This window comes from Pristiophorus japonicus, chromosome 7 (assembly GCF_044704955.1).
Source record: "Pristiophorus japonicus isolate sPriJap1 chromosome 7, sPriJap1.hap1, whole genome shotgun sequence".
NCBI lineage: Eukaryota > Metazoa > Chordata > Chondrichthyes > Pristiophoridae > Pristiophorus > Pristiophorus japonicus.
In genome coordinates this window covers 136,568,494-136,581,060 of record NC_091983.1, presented here as the reverse complement: position 1 = coordinate 136,581,060, position 12,567 = coordinate 136,568,494, and the positions used below count along the sequence as shown (strand labels likewise).

General features: G+C 42.2%; 1 protein-coding gene across 1 annotated transcript in view; it reads left to right on the top strand.

The window, feature by feature from the left end:
- Positions 1-645: 645 nt before the first annotated feature.
- LOC139267280 (collagen alpha-1(X) chain-like) overlaps positions 646-12,567 on the top strand; it is a 28,832-nt gene continuing 16,910 nt past the window's right edge. The window contains exon 1 of the mRNA XM_070885334.1: positions 646-782. The gene's annotated coding sequence lies outside the window, so the exon portion shown is untranslated. The remainder of the gene's footprint in view (positions 783-12,567) is intronic.

The following is a 12,567-nucleotide window of genomic DNA, read 5'->3' as shown; positions in this document are numbered from 1 at the left end:
ATCTGCAAACTTGGAGATATTACATTCAATTCCTTCGTCTAAATCATTGATGTATATTGTAAATAGCTGGGTTCCCAGCACTTGTGGTACCCCAATAGTCACTGCCTGCCATTCGGAAAAGGACCCGTTTATTCCTACTCCCTGCTTCCTGTCTGCCAACCAGTTCTCTATCCACATCAATACATTACCACCAATACCATGTCCTAGTGATTCTGAGTGTGTCTCATTTGTAGGTTTAGATCATAATGTTTAAAGTGTAAACTGACCATAAAATGTCATTTTATTCACATTTGAAAAAAGAACGGATTACTCGCAATTGGCAATTATTGCCTTCCATTTGCAGCTTTAAAGACTGGATGATCAGTGCAAATATGATGCAAGATTTTTTATGTAACATAGAATTTTTTGCAGTTTACTATTTCATTGGATTAATTTGTCGGGGGTTTATACACATAAAGAAACAATGCCGGTCTCTTTCTTCGGTAAAACTAAGAGTCATCGAGATGAACAGCCATGACTCGACAGAGGAGGAGCATCCAGTGTGCACGCACAGCAGCATCCCCACCAGCCAGTGATGAGTGGCGGATTTGGCGGGATTTTGAAAAGTGGTTCACAGAGTCAGAGCGGGACAGAGCCGCAGACAGATGTTAGGCCAGCTCCGAGACACAAAAGGGAAGTAAACCTGCATCAGGCAGTCCTGGCAGCTTTATTTTTTTTATTGTTCTGGTTCAGGGTCGCAGTCTACTCCCAGCCTGTAGTAACCGTGAGCGAGCTCTCCTCTGGTGGGTGGCAAGACTGGAAGACTGTGCAGATCGAGCTCCTGCGGGCTGGATAGAATGAACTGACGGGTCGGATACGGCCTGTGGGCAGTATTTTACCCACCCCTGCTCCACATCCTTTTGATAATCAGAAAGCATTTTTTTCCACGTAGTGAAAATCTAGAACTCCCTCCCCAAAAAGCTGTAGATGCAACGTCAAGTGAAACATTCAAGACTGAAATTGAGAGATTTTTGTTAGGTAACAGTATCATGGGATATGGAACAAAGGCGAGTAAATGGAGTTGAGGTATAAATCGGCCATGATTTAATTGAATGGTGGAACAGACTCGAGGGGCTGAATGGTCTACTCCTGTTCCTATGTTCCCCATGTAAATGCAACCATTGGATAGAATTACATCATGTAAGTTATGACAAGGGTAATCAGAAAAGAGTTTGCAAGCTCATTTTTATTCCCAAATAACAGATTAGGGAAAACTGTATTTTGTGATAATTAAAAAAAAAAGAAATAGAAGCTGTTGCTAATCTTTTATAGAAACTCTGCTAGTTTCTTTGACCACAGAATACATGCTTTTCGTTCATTTAAAGTTTTAAAATAGATTTTATTTTTCTTAATTTTACACTGATTCTGTGACAGATTTATTGACATGGAACATCGATCTGATTATTAAAAAGTGTGTATAAGCTGTTTCTGAAACCCATATAAAGCAAGCAGTGAACATGCTCCTGGTATTTTAACCTTGCCATATTATAGTGGGTGGAAGAAAATTGGAAGTCCATGCAGATAAGGAAGGTCTCATGTTTAATTTGCTTATCTTTGCTAGGATAGGAATAGCAGCCCTATGATATTGAGCTTTGTGCCCCTGGGTTAGAGAGATAAAGAAGTTGATCAGGGATTCTGCATCTGATCAGTAACCGGAGGCCCCAGTTGGAATTGCATGTGTATGAATGTAGGGGAGGAAAGGATCAAGCTCAGCTGCGATGCTTGTTGGACTGCTTTCTTGCTCTTTTTCCTTTCATTGCTTTAAACGCCAGATTACACACTCACTCAGTTGTAGCAATGGCAGTATCAGGTCTTTATTTAAACTGCATACGACACAAAAAACAGTATGAAAGTTACTGAGACATGCACTTCACAAAATCAGTGCATTTAGAGGATGAGACTGGGGAATTAATAATGGGGAACAGGGAAATGGGAGAGACTTTGAAGAAATATTTTGTATTGGTCTTCACAGTAGAAGACACTAAAAACATCCCAATAGTGGATAATCAAGGGGCTATAGGGAGGGAGGAACTTAATACAATCACTATCACTAAAGAAGTAGTACTCGGTAAAATAATGGGACTAAAGGCAGATAAGTCCCCTGGACCTGATGGCTTACATCCTAGGGTCTTAAAGGAAGGGGCTGCAGAGATAATGGATGCATTGGTTGTAATCTACCAAAATTCCCTGTTTCTGGGAGATCCCAGCGGATTGGCAAACCGCAAATGTAACGCCTCAATTTAAAAAAGGAGGCAGACAGAAAGCAGGAAACTATAGACCAGTTGGCCTAACATCTGTCATTGAGAAAATGCTGGAGTCCATTATTAAGGAAGCAGTAGCAGGACATTTGAAAAAGTATAATTCAATCAAGCAGAGTCAGCATGGTTTTATGAAAGAGAAATCATGTTTGACAAATTTGTTGGAGGTCTTTGAGGATGTAACGAGCAGGGTGGATCAGAGGGAACCAGTGGATGTGGTGTATTTGGATTTTCAGAAGGCATTCATTAAGGTGCAACATAAAAGGTTACTGCACAAGATAAAAGTTCACGGGGTTGGGGTAATATAGTAACATGGATAGAGGATTGATTAACTAACAGAATACAGAGAGTCGGGATAAATGGGTAATTTTCCAGTTGGCAAACAGTGACTAGTGGGGTGTCGCAGGGATCGGTGCTGGGTCCTCAACTATTTACAATCCATATTAATAACTTGGATGAAGGGACCGTGTGTAATGTAGCCAAGTTTGCTGATGATACAAAGATGGGTGGGAAAGCAAATTATGAGGAGGACACAAGAAATCTGCAAAGGGATATCGACAGGTTAAGTGAGTGGATAAAAATTTGACAGATCGAGTATAATGTGAAAAAATGTGAGGTTATCCACTTTGGCAGAAAAAATAGAAAAGCAACTTATAATTTAAATGGAGAAAAATTGCAAAGTGCTGCAGTACAGAGGGACCTGGGGTCCCTTGTGCATGAAACACAAAAAGTTAGTATACAGGTGCAGCAATTAATCAGGAAGACAAATGAAATGTTGGCCTTTATTGCAAGTGGGATAGAGTAAAAAGCAGGGAAGTCCTGCTACAACTGTACAGGGTATTGGTGAGGCCACACCTGGAGTACTGCGTACATTTTTGGTCTCCGTATCTAAAGAAGGATATACTTGCATTGGAGGCTGTTCGGAGAAGGTTCACTAGGTTGATTCCGGAGATGAGGTGGTTGACTTATGAAGATAGGTTGAGTAGGTTGGGTCTTTACTCTTTGGAGTTCAGAAGAATGAGGTGATCTTATCGAAACATATAAGATAATGAGGGGGCTCGACAAGGTGGATGCAGAGAGGATATTTCCACTCATAGGGGAAACTAGTCTCAGAATAAGGGGCCGCCCATTTAAAACTGAGATGAGGAGGAATTTCCTCTCTCGTTGGGTTATAAATCTGTGCAATTCTCTGCCCCAGAGAGTTGTGGAGGCTGGGTCATTGAATATATTTAAGACAGAGTTAGACAGATTTTTGAGCGATATGGGTTATGGGGAGCGAGCAGGGAAGTGGAGCTGAGTTCATGATCAGATCAGCAATTATCTTATTAAATGGTGGAGCAGGCTCGAGGGGCCAAATGGCATACTCCTCCTGTTCTATGTTCTTATGCTTCCTGCTCTTGAGACACACACGTTCCGTTTTCCATTGTTTGTTCCGTTCACTCACATCTCTTATACAAAATCAAGTCTTTGAACTCTATATTCCATACATACTATCAATAAATCATGGTACATCAAAAGTACATAAATTTACTAACAGAATGACAATGTAAACTAAACAATCAGCCATTCAACGTCCTGAAATTGGTTTATTGCCGCAATCGACTGTTGCCATGAATTTTATTACTGTACCAATTGGACACATTCGACTGGCTTTCCTGTGGAGACATCCTATCCTTTGATCTTGCACCTAATTTACAATCCATGCTCATCATAAAAGCAGCTTGAACTTTGAACCCATCTCAGACTGCGCCGAAAGTGAGGTATTCGGGAAATATGGGCTTTCACTCCCACAATGCTCCCTGTGGTTGAATAACCAACTGACACTCAATGTCAAAACTCACACGTGACGAATGTTCACGTGGGTAAGGTTTAAGAAGGCAACTGTTAATTCATATCCAATCAAATCAGAAGAAGGAGAATAATTGGTTGAGACAAACTGACCAGAAAAAAAATGAAAAAGTGGAAAGTAGAGCATTTTGCTTTTTGAATCTCTTTCTTTTAAGTTATTTAATGCCTTAGGAGTGGTGCAGAAGGGAGGGATTCAAATTCCTGGGACATTGGAACCGGTTTTGGGGGAGGTGGGACCAGTACAAACTGGACGGTCTGCACCTGGGCAGGACCGGAACAAATGTCCGAGGGGAAGTGTTTGCTGGTGCTGTTGGGGAGGAGTTAAACTAACATGGCAGGGGGATGGGAACCTATGCAGGGAGACAGAGGGAAATAAAATGGAGGCAGGAGCAAAAGATAGAAAGGAGAATAGTAAAAGTGGAGAGCAGAGAAACCCAAGGCAAAAAACAAAAAGGGCCACATTACAGCAAAATTCTAAAGGGGCAAAGAGTGTTAAAAAGACAAGCCTGAAGGCTCTGTGCCTCAATGCGAGGAGTATTCGAAATAAGGTGGGTGAATTAACTGCACAGACAGCAGTTAATGGATATGATGTAATTGGCATCATGGAGATATGGCTCCAGGGTGACCAAGGCTGGGAACTCAACATCCAGGGGTATTCAGCATTTAGGAAGGATAGGCAGAGAGGAAAAGGAGGCGGGGTGGCGTTGCTGGCTAAAGAGGAAATTAATGCAATAGTAAGGAGGGTCATTAGCCTGGATGATGCAGAATCGGTATGGGTGGAGCTGCGGAATACCAAAGGGCAGAAAATGCCAGTGGGAGTTGTGTACAGACCACCAAACAGTAGTAGTGAGGTTGGGGACAGCATCAAACAAGAAATAAGGGATGTGTGCAATAAAGGTACAGCAGTTATCACGGACGACTTTAATCTATATATAGATTGGGCTAACCAAACTGGTAGCAATGCGGTGGAAGAGGATTTCCTCGAGTGTATTATGGATGGTTTTCTCGACCAATATGTCGAGGAACCAACTAGAGAGCTGGCCATCCTAGACTTGATGATGTGTAACGAGAAGGGACTAATTAGCAATCTTGTTGTGCGAGGCCCCTTGGGGAAGAGTGACCATAATATGGTTGAATTCTTTATTAAGATGGAGAGTGACACAGTTAATTCAGAAACTAGGGTCCTGAACTTAAGGAAAGGTAACTTCGATGGTATGAGGCGTGAATTGGCTAGAATAGACTGGCAAAGGACACTTAAAGAGTTGACAGTGGATAAGCAGTGGCAAACATTTAAAGATCATATGGATGAACTTCAGCAATTGTACATCCCTGTCTGGAGTAAAAATAAAACGGGGAAGGTGGCTCAACCGTGGCTAACAAGGGAAATTAAGGATAGTGTTAAAGCCAAGGAAGAGGCATACAGATTGGTTAGAAAAAGCAACAAACCTGAGGACTGGGAGAAATTTAGAATTCAACAGAGGAGGATTAAGGGTTTAATTAAGAGGGGGAAAATAGAGTACGAGAGGAAGCTTGCAGGGAACATAAAAACTGACTGCAAAAGCTTCTATAAATATGTGAAGAGAAAAAGATTAGTAAAGACAAACATAGGTCCCTTGCAGTCGGATTCAGGTGAATTTATAATGGGGAACAAAGAAATGGCAGACGAATTGAACAAATACTTTGGTTCAGTCCTCACGAAGGAAGACACAAATAACCTTCCGAATGTACTGGGGTCAATGGGTCCAGTGAGAGGGAGGAACTGAAGGATATCATTATTAGGTGTGACATTTTGTTAGGGAAATTGATGGGATTGAAGGCCAATAAATCCCCGGGGCCTGATAGTCTGCATCCCAGAGTACTTAAGGAAGTGGCCCTAGAAATAATGGATGCATTAGTGGTCATTTTCCAACAGTTCTATCGACCCTGGATCAGTTCCTATGGACTGGAGGAAAGCTAATGCAACACCACTTTTTTTAAAAAGGAGGGAGAGAGAAAACGGGTAATTATAGACTGGTTAGCCCGACATCAGTAGTGGGGAAAATGTTGGAATCAATCATTAAGGACGAAATAGCAGCGCATTTGGAAAGCAGTGACAGGATCGGTCCAAGTCAGCATGGATTTATGAAAGGGAAATCATGTTTGACAAATCTTCTGGAATTTTTTGAGGATGTAACTAGCAGAGTGGACAAGGGAGAACCAGTGGATGTGGTGTATTTGGACTTTCAAAAGGCTTTTGACAAGGTCCCACACAAGAGATTGGTGTGCAAAATCAAAGCGCATGGTATTGTGGGTAATGTACAGGCATGGATAGAGAACTGGTTGGCAGACAGGAAGCAGAGAGTCGGGATAAACGGGTCCTTTTCAGAATGGCAGGCAGTGACTAGTGGAGTGCCACAGGGCTCAGTGCTGGGACCCCAGCTCTTTCCAATATACATCAACGATTTAGATGAAGGAATTGAGTGTAATATCTCCAAGTTTGCAGATGATACTAAACTGGGTGGCGGTGTGAGCTGTGAGGAGGATGTCAAGAGGCTGTAGGGTGATTGGACAGGTTAGGTGAGTGGGCAAATGGATGGCAGATGCAGTATAATATGGATAAATGTGAGGTTATCCATTTTGGGGGCAAAAACACGAAGGCAGAATATTATCTGAATGTCGGCAGATTAGGAAAAGGAGAGTTGCAACGAGACCTGGGTGTCATGGTTCATCAGTCATTGAAAGTTGGCATGCAGGTACAGCAGGCGGTGAAGAAGGCAAATGGTATGTTGGTCTTCATAGCTTGAGGATTTGAGTATAGGAGCAGGGAGGTCTTACTGCAGTTGTACAGGGCCTTAGTGAGGCCTCACCTGGAATATTGTGTTCAGTTTTGGTCTCCTAATCTGAGGAAGGACGTTCTTGCTATTGAGGGAGTGCAGTGAAGGTTCACCAAACTGATTCCCGGGATGGCTGGTCTGACATATGAGGAGAGATTGGATCAATTGGGCCTTTATACATTGGAGTTTAAAAGGATCAGAGGGAATCTCATAGAAACATATAAAATTCTGACGGGACTGGAGAGGTTAGATGCGGGAAGAATGTTCCCGATGTTGGGGAAGTCCAGAACCAGGGGACATAGTCTTAGGATACGGGGTAGGCCATTTAGGACTGAGATGAGGAGAAACTTCTTCACTCAGAGAGTTGTTAACCTGTGGAATTCCCTGCCGCAGAGAGTTGTTGATGCCAGTTCATTGGATATATTCAAGAGGGAGTTAGATATGGCCCTTACGGCTAAAGTGATCAAGGGGTATGGAGAGAAAGCAGGAAAGGGGTACTGAGGGAATGATCAGCCATGATCTTATTGAATGGCGGTGCAGGCTCGAAGGGCCGAATGGCGTACTCCTGCACCTATTTTCTATGTTTCTATGTTTCTATGTTTCTGTTAGATATTACTCCCCCCTCATGGTTAATATGTGGGAGACCTCTGCTAATGCTGCTATATAACTGTCAACAGGAAATTCGCAGGAGCAACCCTCAAATGTTTCAGAAACTGGCCAAAACCTTCGCAAGGCAATCTACTCAAGATTGGGCCGTTATTCTGTTGACGTTGCCACTCCATTGTACCAAGTTCTGATACACATGCCGGACAAGATAGCTTGTTCAGCTCTTGTATACAATCTCCCTTTGCTGTGCCAACCATAGTTTACAACATAAATATGGTATATATTTTGCAGTTGATACTGAAACTTAAATTGCCCATTCTGCACAAAACAGATGAAGAATGTATCAAACTTTTTTGTGTATGCAAAAAGATTAAACTTTGTTATATTGTAACAGTAAAAGGGCAATTTTAACCGTACCTGCCTGGCAGAAAGAGGCGTGTGGGCAGTTAAAATCACTCGTGGGACTTACCCTCTGAGACCCCGCTCTCTTTATACAGGTTCCGATTTTAACCTGCTTTTCTGAACAAGTGAGAGGGGTACCCACCAGAAACCGGTGACCTCCTTCTTTAAATAAGCCAGTCAGGCTCTGATTATGTCACTGGGGACCGACTGCTATTTGAATAAGAGGCCTGTGTGGAGAAGCTGCTGTGGTTTTCCCACTAGGCTAACCTCACGGGAAGAGGAGTTGGGCAGGAAGAGGCTCAAAAAGGTAAGTGAGTTGACTTTTTTTGATTTTCCTGTTGGGCCAGGAGGAGAAGCATGTTCCTCTGAGCTCCACACAGAAAGTTTAAGCCTAGGACTCTGTCGTATAACATTTTATTAAAGAAGAAATTATTTTTGCAACTTTAGGACCCAGAGTCATGCTTCAGAAAACTAAGTCTGCCATAATTTTATTAATATATATTAGGAGCATTTTCCTGTTCCTGCATGTTGGTATACTGGATTGCCTGAGCAGAGCGAATAACAGAAATTTGGGTGGTGTCCCTTAGGGAGTGTTAGCTCCAACCCATCGATTTTTCTGTATTTTCTGTGCCCTGTTGATCTCATACGGCAGGTATAGGACTAGGAAAGGTTTCCATATACCACAGATAAGTAGTGTTGGGCACACTCTGGGGCTGGAGTGCAATTAGTAACAAATCCACACTGCTGATTCAAAGCAGAGTGGACAGTGATTTGTGGGAACTAGCAAAAAAAAATTTCAATCTCCTCTAAGATTGAAGAATCTCACTGCACACGTAAAACAATCTGTCAATTGATTTTTAATAAAGCTCAACAGCATCATCTGCTGGTAAAACGCTGGTACTGTTCCGACATTGATTTGATCAAAATCTTCCTGCCTTCTCTTCTGTTTTACTCATTTTTATCAGTTCTTTTCTCTGCCGAATTATCTTTTTATGTTCTTATTTTTCATGGTGGTGTACGAATAACTATCTATCATATGACTTTAAAATATTTCACTTGATCGTGTAACCATCCATGGCTAACTAAATAAATAAGGGATGGTATCAAATTGAAAACAAGGGCATACAATGTGGCCAAGACTCGTGGGAGGGTAGAGGATTGGGAAACTTTTAAAGGCCAGCAAAGAACGACTAAAAAAATAATAAAGAAAAGGAAGATAGATTATGAAAGTAAACTAGCATAAAATATAAAAACAGATACTGTAGTAAGAGTTTCTACAGGAAAAGAGTGGTTAAAGTAAATGTTGGTCCCTTAAGGGATGAGACTGGGGAATTAATAATGGGGAACAGGGAAATGTCAGAGACTTTGAACAAATATTTTGTTTCGGTCTTCACAGTAGAAGACACTAAAAACATCCCAATAGTGGATAATCAAGGGGCTATAGGGAGGGAGGAACTTAATACAATCACTATCACTAAAGTAGTAGTACTCGGTAAAATAATGGGACTAAAGACAGACAAGTGCCCTGGACCTGATGGCTTACATCCCAGGGTCTTAAAGGAAGGGGCTGCAGAGATAGTAGTTGCATTGGTTTAGCTGTCAAAATTTCCTGGATTCTGGGGAGGTCCCAACGGATTGGAAAACTGCAAATGTAATGCCCCTATTTAAAAAAGGAGGCAGACAGAAAGCAGTAAACTATAGACCAGTTAGCCTAACATCTGTCGTTGGGAAAAAGTCCATTATTAAGGAAGCAGTAGCAGGACATTTGGAAAAGCATAATTCAATCAAGCAGAGTCAGCATGGTTTTATGAAAGGGAAATCATGTTTGACAAATTTGCTGGAGTTCCTTGAGGATGTAACGAGCAGGGTGGATAAGGGGGAACCAGTGGATGTGGTGTATTTGGATTTCCAGAAGGCATTCAGTCAGGTGCCACATAAAAGGTCACTGCACAAGATAAACGTTTATGGAGTTGGGGGTAATATATTAGCTTGGATAGAGGATTGGCTAACTAACAGAAAACAGAGAGTCGGATAAATGGGTAATTTTCTGGTTGGAAAACAGTAACTAGTGGGGTGCCGCAGGGATCAGTGCTGGGTCCTCAACTATTTACAATCTATATTAATGACTTGAATGAAGGGACCAAGGGTAACGTAGCTAAGTTTGCTGATGATACAAAGTTGGGTGCGAAAGCAAATTTGGTAGATGGATTATAATGTGGGAAAATGTGAGGTTATCAACTTTGGCGGAAAAAATAGAAAAGCTAATTATAATTTAAATAGAGAAAAATTGCAAAATGCTGCAGTACAGAGGGACCTGGGGGTCCTTATGCATGAAATACAGAAAGTTAGTATGCAGGTACAGCAAGTAATCAGGAAGGCAAATGGAATGTTGGCCTTTATTGCAAGGGGGATAGAGTACAAAAGCAGAGAAGTCCTGCTACAACTGTACAGGGTATTGGTGAGGCCAAACCTAGAGTACTGCATACAGTTTTTAAAGGAAGGATATACTTGCATTGGAGGCTTTTCAGAGAAGGTTCACTAGGTTGATTCCGGAGATGAGGTGGTTGACTTATGAGGATTGGTTGAGTAGATTGGGTCTATACTCATTGGAGTTCAGAAGAATGAGAGGTGATCTTATCGAAGTTCGGGAGGAATGAGAGGGGACCTCATAGAAACGTTTAAGATTCTGACGGGTTTAGACAGGTTGGATGCAGGAAGAATGTTCCCAATGTTGGGGAAGTCCAGAACCAGGGGTCACAGTCTGAGGATAAGGGATAAGCCATTTAGGACCGAGATGAGGAGAAACTTCTTCACCCAGAGAGTGGTGAACCTGTGGAATTCTCTACCACAGAAAGTAGTTGAGGCCAATTCACTAAATATATTCAAAAGGGAGTTAGATGAAGTCCTTACTACTCGGGGGATCAAGGGTTATGGTGAGAAAGCAGGAAGGGGGTACTGAAGTTTCATGTTCAGCCATGAACTCATTGAATGGCGGTGCAGGCTAGAAGGGCTGAATGGCCTGCTCCTGCACCTATTTTCTATGTTTCTATGAAACATATAAGATAATGAGGGGGCTCAACAAGGTCAATGCAGAGAGGATATTTCCACTCATAGGGGAAACTAAAACTAGCGGGCATAGTCTCCGAATAAGGGGCTGCCCATTTAAAACTGATATGAGTAAGAATTTCTTCTCTCAGAGGGTTGTAAATCTGTGGAATTCTCTGCCCCAGAGAGCTGTGGAGGTTGAGTCATTGAATATATTTAAGGTGGAGAGAGACAGATTTTTGAGCGATAAAGGAATAAAGGGTTATGGGGAGCAGGCAGGGAAGTGGAGCTGAGTCCATGATCAGATCAGACATGATGTTATTAAATGGCGGAGCAGGCTCGAGGGTCCAAATGACCTACTCCTGCTCCTATTTCTTATGTTCTTATTTTCTTAAGTAGGCCCACATCATTCAAAAGCCCAAAAAATCCAAACAAAGGCACAAAGAATATTCTCCCATGTCCCCTCCACATAAAGCCCTTCCTAGTACATTGGGATTGTTGTCCTGCATTTAGACTTATAGGAGCAACAATGAAAATCCCAGTTTAATTCCCTTCAATCCATCAGGGAATCTGGCTCCTCTTTTTATTGGGGGTGGTCGGAGGGCGGGGGGGGGGATTTGTCACTGTATCTGGAAAAAAAATCCAAGTTCCCAAGGCAAATTCAGAAAGGGGCTTTAGAATTGTCATGTATGTACTTTTGGGATTACTAGCCACTAGATGGCGTCACTGTTGGAGGCCATTGGGCTGCACGCATGTGTGTGCAGCCCAAGTATAAAAGGCCAGCCATTTTGTATATTATTCACTTTGGGCCTTAATAAAGCAGAGCCATGGTCATGGAGTTAAATAGTACTCTTGGAGTTAAATAGTACTCAGTCTAACAGTTTTTGCATACACAACAAGAACCATCTTAGTTGATCCATCACGGTCTAACTCTTTCCCCAATAATTTTAGGAATTTGCCTCTATTATTCTACCCTGAAGTCCATTTGTTATACAAAAATACTGTGGATGCTGGAAATCTGAAATAAAAACAGAAAATACTATGTATACTCAGCAGGTCAGGCAGAATCTGTGGAGAGAGAAAGAGAGTTAATGTTTCAGGTCGATGACCTTTCATCAGAACTGGAAAAAGTTAGAGATGCAACAGATTTTTATCAAGTGCAGGGGCAGGGAAAGCGGGGAGGGAAGGAAAGAACAAAAGGGAAGGTCTGTGTGAGGGCGGAAGATTTACTTTTACTTCTTGCAATTTAGTATACTGTATTCGCTGCTCACGATGTGGTCTCCTCTACATTGGGGAGACCAAATGCAGATTGGGTGACTGGTTTTGTGGAACACCTCCGTTCAGTCCGTAAGTCTGACCCTGAGCTTCCAGTCACCTTAATTTTCCGCTCCACATCCACTCTGACCTCTCCGTTTTCATCCTCTTACACTGTTCCAACACAGCTCAACGTAAGCTCGAGGAACAACACCTCATCCTCCGATTAGACACGTTACAGCCTTCTGGACTCCACACAGAGTTCAACAATTTCAGACCATAACCTCAGATCCTGTTTTTTC